Here is an 11,416-nt window from a genome sequence, read left to right as displayed (position 1 = left end):
ACTGAATAGCATTTTCATTTTAGTTTATTTGAGTATACAAAAAAACTCATTAATGCTTTGAGATCTTTATAAAAATAATTATGTTACTCCTAATAACTCTGTAGATTCTGTTATTGTAAATAATTACTGCTAAACAAAAAAATTAGGATTTAAGAAACATTTCTTGTCTTCTTATTATATTTCCTAAACTGCCCCAACATTGTCCTAAACTACCCCCTCTTGTGGGGTAGTTTCGGACAATCGGTAGCTTTGGTTTTAAGAAAAAAAAACAACTATGATTTATTTGAACTAGCTCAATTTTGCTTTTTTTTGAAAAACGAATACCTAAAGTGACTTTTTCAGCAAAAAATTTAATTTTTTGTCAAACTACAAAATCTGTAACATCTTTTTAAAAAAGTGTCCTAATGTACCCCCCTCTCCCCTAATAAAAAAAAATTTAATAAAAAAGAATTAATTTAAAAAACTAAATTTCCGTCTTCAAAATTGAATTTATGGTGAGAGGCATATTTTTTGTCTGATTAACGCTTACCATTAAAAATTATGCACACTATTAGGGAAATCAAATGCTACAATTGATTATGTTATTTAATCAGAAAAAGTACCAAATACTTTCAAAAATATCTAGATTATAAAATAACCTTATTTTTTTATTCAAATTATCTCTCAAAATTAAAATCAAAAAAAAAATATTTTTTGGTACTGTTTTTAAGCTGTGGTTCTACTTATTGCAATAAATAAATAAAAAGTTATTGTATTTTAAGTCATCAGTTAACCCTTAGAACGCGACGAGCCACGATCGTGGCTATACCGTCCGAGCCTTAAGAGCCTCAACTGTGGCTTTAAAAGTGGTTTTTGAATTTATGACTTTTTACAACAAAATACCGCTGTTTGTTCATTAAAAATGGTAGCATTAAATACAGCACATTTTTTTTTTGTTTTTTGTTATATTGTCTTTATATATTTGGAATTAAAAATAAGCGACAGTGAAGAAAGTTGTCTGGATGTTGAGAGTTGTACCAGCAAAGAATTTTTAAGCTCCTGCGATCACAGTTTTTTTGGTGAAAACGCGATAAATTTTATTTTAAAATTGTATACAATAGTATTTAATACAAATATGTTCACTAGTATGATAATTTGAAGTTTTTTTTTTAACTTTTATGCAGACTTCAGTTATGATGGCAATGTTGATGAAGATGATGTTGATGTAGTGGCTTTCCTTAAAGGCGTAATCTACTTGGGTCTCATCAAAAAAGCTAACCTTAAACTGTACTGGGAAATAAGTCATCCTTGTGCATCTACTCCCTGGTTTGTTACCCACTTCAATTGTGACCGATTTCAACTTTTGCTTAAATTTCTTCATTTTACAGACATCAATGTGTCAATTCAACAACCACTCAATAAAGTTTATAAAATTAATTTTTTGGTTGAACATTTTAACAACCAATTTTTTTATTACTATTATCCACAAAGAAACATTTCTATAGATGAAAGTATGGTTGGCTACAAAGGAAAGACACAACATCTTCGACAATATATGCCGAACAAACGTCATTCTAGATTTGGAATTAAGTTATGGTGTGTTTCAGACAGTACCAATGGTTATTTATGCCAATTTAAAATCTACAAAGGAGGAAAAGACCCAGATGTAGCAGCCATTGCCTATGGTATGACTTTAGCTATAGTTTATTTATTGTCGTTTGCGCCGAACTAATTTCTTCCATCAAAGTCATCACTTAGGTATTGACAATTTTTATGCTTCTCCTCAACTCTTTTTAGATCTATATGCTCATGAGACAAAGCAGGTTTTACTAAAATGTGTAACAAAGAGGAAATATAGTTATGAAAAAGCAAATAGTGTTGCCCTTTACAACAAAACCATGGGTGGTGTAGATTTGGGTGATGTACAGATCTATGTGTACATGTGTGATCGTAAAACAATAAAGCAAACAAATAAAGTTGCTTTTTCTTTATTCGGTCGGGCAATTTTACAGAGCTATTTAGTGTATAAGCTCAATGCAAATAAATATAAGCCAGTGTCAAGAATATATTTTATGATAGCTATAGTGGAAAGTTTAGCCGGAGAAGAGTTTCTAGCGAAATTAACTTCAAAAAGACGAACATCAAGAGAGATTGAAGTGGCAAGAAATACAATTGTCCCATACCCACTTCCCCAATATACTGCAAATAGCAATCTATTATATGGTCACAATCTTGTGAAAATTAGTGCAAGAAAAAAAATAAAATGTGTAGCTGCGCAACAAACTCAACTCCGCACAAGTTGGCAGTAACCCGTTTTTCTAATTATCACACTAAAGTTGTGCATTAAAATCATTAAACTGCTTTTAATCTTATATAACCTAGAAAAAATAAAGTTCAAAAATAGTTATTTTTTTTTTTTTTGTTTTTTAATTATGTTTTTTGCTGATTTTTTTTTTAGTTGAACATTTCTGAACGGCGTTTCAACTTTATTGAGCGCTCAAAGGGTTAAGCGATGGAAAAATAAACACCACAAACTATTTTGTCAGCATATAACGTCACATCTTTTTTCTTTACCCATATTTTATAGATTATCAATATAACGTTGAATCGCCTAAATATATATATATATATATATATATATATATATATATATATATATATATATATATATATATATATATATATATATGTATATATATTTATATATATATATATATATATATATATATATATATATATATATATGTATATATATATATATATATATATGTATATATATATATATATATATATATATATATATATATATATATGTATATATATATATATATATATATATATATGTATATATATATATATATATATATATATATATATATATATATGTACATATATATATATATATATATATGTATATATATATATATATATATATATATATATATATATATATATATATATATATATATATATATATATATATATATATATATATATATATATATATATATATATATATATATACATAAACATATATAGAACTCTTAACTGGTTGTCAGAAAGTTTTTCCGTATTTTGTTGACAAATAGTAAAAATTAAAATGCAAGACCGGAATTTTTTTTTTATTAATTGAAAGAATGCCTGCCCCAACCAAACCCTCAGTCGATGTAGCAGCACTCCCTTGCAAGTCAGGCTAAAAGATAGTCGATGTAGCAGCACTCCGTTGCGAGTCAGGCTATTTGTCAGTCGATGTAGCAGCAGTTTGTTGTGAGTTAGGCTATCAGATTGTCGATGTAACAACACTCCGCGCATAATTTACAGTAAAAAAAATGATAATAAAAATATTTTATTAAAAAAAAAAAAAAAAAAAATATTTTATTAAAAAAATAAAAATAAAAACATTGTTTATATTGTTAAAAACATTCAAAATGTTTTAATAACATTCAGAATGTTTTTAAAAACGTTCTGCTCAATTAAAATTGCATTTTTGCGGTTTTTTAAAAAACAAGTAATTTGTAATTGAATTAATGGTTTTAACTTAACTCAGGAAAACAAGATATTGGAAGCAAATTCCAAAGAGCTGATGTTTGAGGGAAAAAACCAGATGAATAAAAAATTTCGGAGCTCTTAGGATCAGTCACTGTAAAAAGATGAGACTTAATTGAATGACGAGTAACATGTAATTAAGTTTTATAAGATGGCACAAGAGATGCTAGCTTTTTAGAGCAGTGTCATACAAAATGAGTTCTGAATATTTTGTAATTTAGGTATGGGTGGTGGTAACTGCGTAGCATCTTGTTGGTGCTTTAAGAAGAGAACCCATCCTAGCTTAGCCAAGGTTGATATATTATTGGGAATATTTTTTATTTCATATGTTGACTAAAAAACGCTCAATACCTTGAAGAGTAACTTGATTCGGCAATGGCTCAGTAACTCGGTATTGTTTAACAATGGTAATGCATACAAAATCTTGTCATCAGCAACCCATGCACGTCTGTAACTGTGGAGAAAACGTAGCATTCTGAAAACGAATTACATCTTGCAATATCAATAGTATGGAGCACAAGTAGCGTGTCCGTCTTCTTTGTGATCATAGCTTATCAATCCAATATCAAAACTGGAGACATTTATAACGGATTTTAGTTCAAATGTAATTGAAAAAAAGTACTCTTTGGTGTTATGGTGTATCATAAGTATATTTTGAAAGGTATACAGTTAACGGGTGGCCCAAGATAAATGGCATAGGTAGTATTTTTATTATAACTTTGTTATTTTTTAAGCTAGAAAAGTGAATTTTTTTTTTTAAAGATTTATTATTAAATTCTCTACAAAATGAGATGTTTTATTTAATGTAAATAGTCTCCATTACTTTTTGACATACGATATAAGCGATTGGTCCAACTAGTACAACTTTCTAAAGCTACATTTACTCTGATGTTTTTTACAGCTCGTTTAAGTTCTTGAATTAATGTTAATTTTGATTTAATTTTATTCTATTTCATTTGGTGAACGAGTTCATCACATAATGAGTAATCTAAAGGGTTGAGATCGGGGGAATTTGGAGGCCAGTGGATTTTGTCAATAAAAGCAGGAAAATTATCATGACACCATTGTTGAGTTAAATGATGCGTATGTGAGGTTGCTCCACCTTGTTGAAATGTCCAATCATCACCAAACATCTCGTTTCCATATTTCAAGGCCACTGGCAACACTTTTTTTATATACCAGTCATGATTTACTGCATCTTTGTCCAAAATAACCAGTGGTGTAACACTTTTTGAACAAGCTCCCAACCAAACCATTACCTTTAGAGAGAATTTTTTTTTGTTTAATACCACCATCTTTATCAGCTTCATTACGATTAGTGGACCATATGCGATCATTTTGGGCATTGTACATACCATTTAAATCAAAAATTTTTCATCTGAAAACAGAATTTTGAGTGTTTGTTCTTTTCAAAAATGGTTTCTTATCCAATTTGCAAATTTAATTCTCTTGACTTTTTGACCATTTGTAAGCAGTGGTTCAACTCTGTGTTTGTATGCCTGCAAATAGATCCTTTTGAAGTATTCTTAGGACACTGGTTCTGGAGATATTGAGTTTATTAGCTAATTTTCGAGATGAAATCCTCTTTTTACGTTTCAAACGACTTCTGATTTTTTGAATGTTTGCATTTGTTTGAACTGATCTTGGACCACCTGATGGACATTTTAACTCGATAGAGTCTCTCTTATCATTTGACACCACCGATTTATTGTACGAAACCCAATGACACCCTTAATATCAGCAAATATTTTTGATGGACCATCACCATTTTGGTATTTAGAAAGTACAAGCTTTTGCAAATCTTTAGATTTCATTATCTACAAATAAAATTAAAAACCATAAAATAAAGCCATCAAGACAGATTTATAGAGAATTTAATAAAAAATTTTTTTTTTTTTAAATTCGCTGTTCTAGCTAAAAAAATAACAAAGTTATAATAAAAATACTACCTACGCTATTTATCTTGGGCCACCCGTTATGTTGCGCCTAGTTTCTGTATTAGATAACAAATTCTTTAATGACCACCTGCTTATATCTCCTTTATTTATTACCTTTATTGTACTTTATATTGTTTTCAGATGTTTGCTTTAATCTTATTCTAGTTTTAAGAGACTGACTGATATAGCAATCAAATACAAGTCTAATTTCGTTGTAACAATTTGCAATTTTCAGTAATTATATAACGTATTTTATTTATATATATATATTTTTTTTTTTTTTTTTTTTTTTTTCTTATCTTAAAATTTATCCTAAAATATATGTATATTTTATATATATATATATAAATATATATATATTTTTAAATTGATATAGATTATATCAAAATTTCTCTTATGCAAGGAAAAAAAAAAAAAAAAAAATACTAGTTAAAATAATAGTGATGGACTTTTTTAAATTTGATTTGAACAAAGTCAAAGTAGACAAGCAAAAATATAATCAGGTCGAGTCTCTACCTGATTTTATTTTTTTTTTCAGAGTATTTCATACCTTAATAATTTTGTCACGGTATAAAAATCTTCGTGTTTCATATTTTCATTTGATATGCAAATTAAGTTTTTGGGCATGACATCTTGTAGGATAGTAGGAAAAAGCCAATGTAATCAACTCAGAAAAACAGTAGCGTGCAAAAGTAACCAGACAAGCGCATAACTTGAGATAACTTTTGAATGAAAAGTCCATTTTCTTTCAAATTTTCACTAGAATGTCAAAAATTGATTAAAATTCTAAAAACAAATGAAGCTAAAAGATGACAGCGAGATAGAAAAAGTGAAAAGTAAGCTCAGAGAAATCGAAGGTAGGTCGAGAAGAAACAATCTGAGAATCAACAGGTTGAAAGAAACGAAGAATAAAAGTTGGAGTGATAGTGAATTAAGAGTATTGAAACTATTTGAAGAAACTCTTGGGTTGAATGAAATAAAAATAGAAAGGGCTCTTAGAACTGGTACTAGAGACAATAAAAAAGTCAGATCAATAGTTGTGAAACTGCTTAATTATAAAGATAAAGAAAACATTCAAAAAAAAACTGGGAAATTAAAAAGGGAAAATTGATATACAATGAGGATTATTGCGCGGAGACGACACTTATTAGAAAAGAATTACGAGTGGGCATGAAAAAAGCACAAGAAGCTGGGAAGTTTGCGTACATTTCATACGACATGTTGATCGTTCGCGAATGGTAACCAAAAGCAACGTAAATATTTTACATTCCATTTAGTTTATAACGGCACTTTTTTCATCTTTTTTTATCTTATTTATAATACTTTATTTTTAAGATTTTAATTTAACCTTTAGAAGTGGAGAACAATCTCTCTTATAATATTAATGCTGAAAATGTCATCTTTAGTAATAATAACTCTGACAATTATATTAAAAACATATTCGAAAATGAGTACTATTCAATATTTGAATCTACTCAATATCTTTGTGCGAATAAGAATAGATTTTCAGTTTTGCATATTAATATTCTAAGTATGAATGAAATATGAAAACTTTGAGAACTTTAAATGTTTATTGGAGGAACTTGATTTGAATCATGATTTTAAAATGATTTGTTTCACTGAAATTTGGCATAAAAGGGATGAAAAAAATTCTAATTTTAAGTTGACAAACCATGCATCAGTTCATCAAATGCGCGATATTTGCGTAGGTGGTGGTGTAAGCATTTACATTCACAATTCTATTGATTTTGTTCAACGTAAAAATCTTAATGTAAACAATACGGATTGTGAGTCTTTATGTGTTGAAATAATAAACAAGTTAGCTAAAAATATCATCATCAATGCTATTTACAGACAGCCAGCTCGTAGGTTAAAAATATTCAAAACTGATTTGCGTACATTCTTAAACTCTAAAAATATATTGCGAAAGAATGGTTACGTAGTTGGGGATATTAAAATTGGCTTAACCATGCTTTAAATAGTGAAGCAAAAACTTTTATTGGTATTCTTCTCGAATACAACTTTATCCCAACTATAAACAAAGCAACAAGAGTAACAAAAGATCATTGACATTACTAGATAATGTAATAACTAACAATATTCATAATAGCCGTTATAAAACTGATATAATCAGGACTGACTTAACTGATTATTTCCCTATATTTCTTAATACTGATAGCGTTACTTTAAATAATGATACCCTCAAATTAACAGTATTCATGAGAAAAATCAATGAAAGCTCCAAAAGCCAATTTAAAGAATTATTAAATGATTACGTCGATTGGAATCTTATACTGCAATCCCACGATGTTATTAATGATTATGATTTATTTCTAACCCAATTTTGTAAAATGTATAAAAAGGCATTTCCTTTAAAAGCAAAAGTAATAAATTCAAAATCATTTATATCTCTGTGGATGTCCAAAGGCCTTCTAAGATCATCAAGGAGAAAACAGAAATTGTATCATAAATATTTAAAAAATAAAACTTATAAAAATGAAATTAATTACAAACATTATAAAAACTTATTTGAAAAAACTAAAAAACGATCAAAAGTTACTTATTACGCTCGATTTTATTAAGACAACGATCGATAAACGTGGAGTGTTATTAGAGATTTAATTGGGAAGAAAAAAATGCAAAAAACAACTTACCCCAAAAACTTATTACTGATGGAAAACTAGTTTCTTAAAAAGAAGTTATTATTGAGAAATTAAACAGTTTTTTCCTTGATGTTGGTCCAAACTTAGCAGCAAAAATTCCATTCGGACAAAAAAAGTTCGATTCATATATTACTAAGGTAGATATATTTATGGACGAACCGATTTTAAACAAAAGTGAACTGCTTTTAATAGCCTGAAAAAAATAAAAGTGCAGGCATAGATCAAATTAATGTTAATGTAATAAAATCTGTTTTTGATATTATCAAACTCTCGTTATTCCATATTTTTAATCTCTCACTTAAATCAGGTCATATTCCAGATAAATTAAGTATTGCAAAAATAACACCGATTTTCAAATCTGGTGATGAGACTAATGTTTCAAACTACAGACCAATTGTTCTGTCTTGCCCTGCTTTTTGAAACTAATTGAACGCATTATGTATAACAGACTTTATAAATATTTAACTGAAAATAAGATTTTATACTTAAATTAATATGGTTTTAAGAAAAACCAATCCACTGACCATGCAATAATTGAATTGGTTAAGCATATATCAAATGGGTTTAGTAGTGATTGCTTTGCAATAGGGTTTTGGTAATAATTGCAAAAATTTTGGTATCAAAAATCAAAGTTTAATTTGGTTTAAATCATACCAAACTAACAGAAAGCAATTCATACTTAAAGAGTCAAAAGACTCAAAAAACAACTTAACAACTTGTGGGGTATCCTAAGGTTCTATTATAGGACCTTTATTAATTTTACTTTATGTAAATGACTTATATTTAGCATCAAAAATATTCAATACTATTTTATTTGCAGATGACTCTAATTTATTTTATTCTCACAAAGATATTGATGTTCTTTTAACAATAGTAAATGAAGAATTAGATAAGATCAATGAGTGGTTTATAAGTAACCGTCTTTCCTTAAATGCAGAGAAAAAAAAAATTTATCCTTTCCATTAGCCTAGTAAAGCCGTGAATATTCCTCTTAAATTATCCAATCTTTTAATCAATATCATAATAATTAAAAGGGAATTGACTACAAACTTTCTGGGAGTGCTTTTAGATGAAAAATTGTCGTGGAAATTTCATATCAAACATATTGAAAGTAAAATCTCAAAAAATATTTCGATTTTATATCAAATTAAACGTTTTCTTAATAATAAGTCTTTAAAAAATCTTTATTTTTGTTTATACACAGTTATCTTTTATACTGTAACGTTGTCTGGGGCAGCACTAATCACACTAAACTAAAGAACATTTATAAAAAACAAAAATATACTTGCAGGATAATATTTTGTGCAACCAGAAATGCAAAATGTGAACCTCTCTTACGTCAGCTTGGAGCTTTGAATATTTATAAGCTTAATATTCATCAAGTTTTACTATTTATGTTTAAAACAAAACGTGGGTTATCTCCAGTAACATTTCAATCCTATTTTGATAAAACCTCTCATAAATATCCTACCAAATTTTCAGAGGAAAGCTTTTTCGTTCCAATAATACATCTCAAATTAAGTTCGTACCAAATTCAATATCGGGGACCTTTTGTTTGGAAAAATTTTCCAATTTTTAATGAAAAACAAAACTTCGTTTTAAATGGCACTATGGAAAATTTTTAGACAAATTTAAAACGGTATTTACTAAACACGGACTTTGATTTATTAGATTTCAAATATCTTTTTTAATATTTTTTTGACAATTTAAAAAGGTTTGAATTAAATCACTTAGAATAATCAGTTAAACTTTTGCATTTTCTTTAGCTTTTGTTACTTAATAGTTTACAAACCATTAGTAACAAACAATATACATAAAATGCAAATCTGCTTTTACGTTTATGTTTTTATTGATATTGATTAGTCAGCCCATGGCCTACTATAAATACATTTATAGTGTATTGTATATGTATTTATATTGTATTTATAGTGTATTATATTGTATTTATAGTAGGCCATGGTCAGCCCAAATTCTTATATTTATTGCATTTTTTTTTAATAAAACATTACTCTTGTTTATATGTTATGCATTTTTATACAAATTAATTTTTTGTGAATTGATAACTTTTATGATTATCTCTTGTTTGCACTTTTTTATTTTTTAAATTATTTCTCTGAATATTGTTTGCAAAAAATTATTTTATTGCTGAAATTGTATGTATTTATACTGTTTTATTTATCATTTATTACGAATATAAATTTTAAAACACGTTTTAGAGCACTAATGAAACGGGACTCGGTGATCAGACAACTTGTCTTCTTTTTAATCTGGCCAGGATTTTCTATTAATGTAATATCTTTTTTTGTAATTTTTTAAACACGGCAAAATAAATTAATAAAAAAATAATTAAAAAAGAAAAAACCCATTAAGGATGTTATGCTACTACATGCTAAAGTGCTAAAGACAAAATGCCTCGAGGATGGTATTTCAGTAGGACAATAACTCAAAGCACACTTCAACCCTATTAAAAGACTTTTTCAGGATCAAAAAAGTTCGATTAATAGAATAGCCTTCGCACGGTTAATCCTATTGAGCATCAAGAGGTCGAAAATTAATGAGTAAACATAATTTATTAAAAATTCTGAAACAAAAATGGAAAAAAGGTGACAATAATTTGATTATGAAGCTGGTGGACTCAATGCCTTGTTGCTGTCAAGCAGTAATCATTGCTAAGGGCTTCCCGATGAAGTATTAAAGAAAGTTTACTTTAAATTACATTATTTTTAATTAAAAAAATGTTTAAAAAAAAATTTACTTCATGTACTTTTTTTTGCCCGGATACCTTTGCACGCGCATATTTCAATCAAATAAACTTTTACAATTAGATTACTTAGATTTAGTAAAAATTCATTTGCTTTTAGAATTGCAATTAATTTTTTGACATTCCAGTGAAAATTTGAAAGAAACTGGACTTTTTATTCAAAAGTTATCTCAAGTTATGCGCTTGTCTGGTTACTTTTACAAGCTACTCTTGATCAATCCTTATAAAGATTACTCTTCAAGACTCAGTTTATATAATTTAGATATACATTTTTAAGAGATATATATCTTTTAAATAATGGGGATTCGACGAAGAGGTACAAGATCCTATAATAGATCAAACATAGACTTTATAAGCTTTGATCAGAAGCTGGGAATCGTTACTGATGAGGGAATTTAAAAGTTAACAGGTACGAGAATGTGCCTTGTTTGCAATGAAAGAATAGTGATTAGAAACTTTATATCCGAAGATACAACTATATCGATATCTTGAATTGAGTTAATGGATTCAATAGGTGTACCAATGTTCAT

This window comes from Hydra vulgaris, chromosome 13 (assembly GCF_038396675.1).
Source record: "Hydra vulgaris chromosome 13, alternate assembly HydraT2T_AEP".
Classification (NCBI taxonomy): Eukaryota; Metazoa; Cnidaria; class Hydrozoa; order Anthoathecata; family Hydridae; genus Hydra; species Hydra vulgaris.
This window is presented reverse-complemented; position numbering follows the sequence as displayed.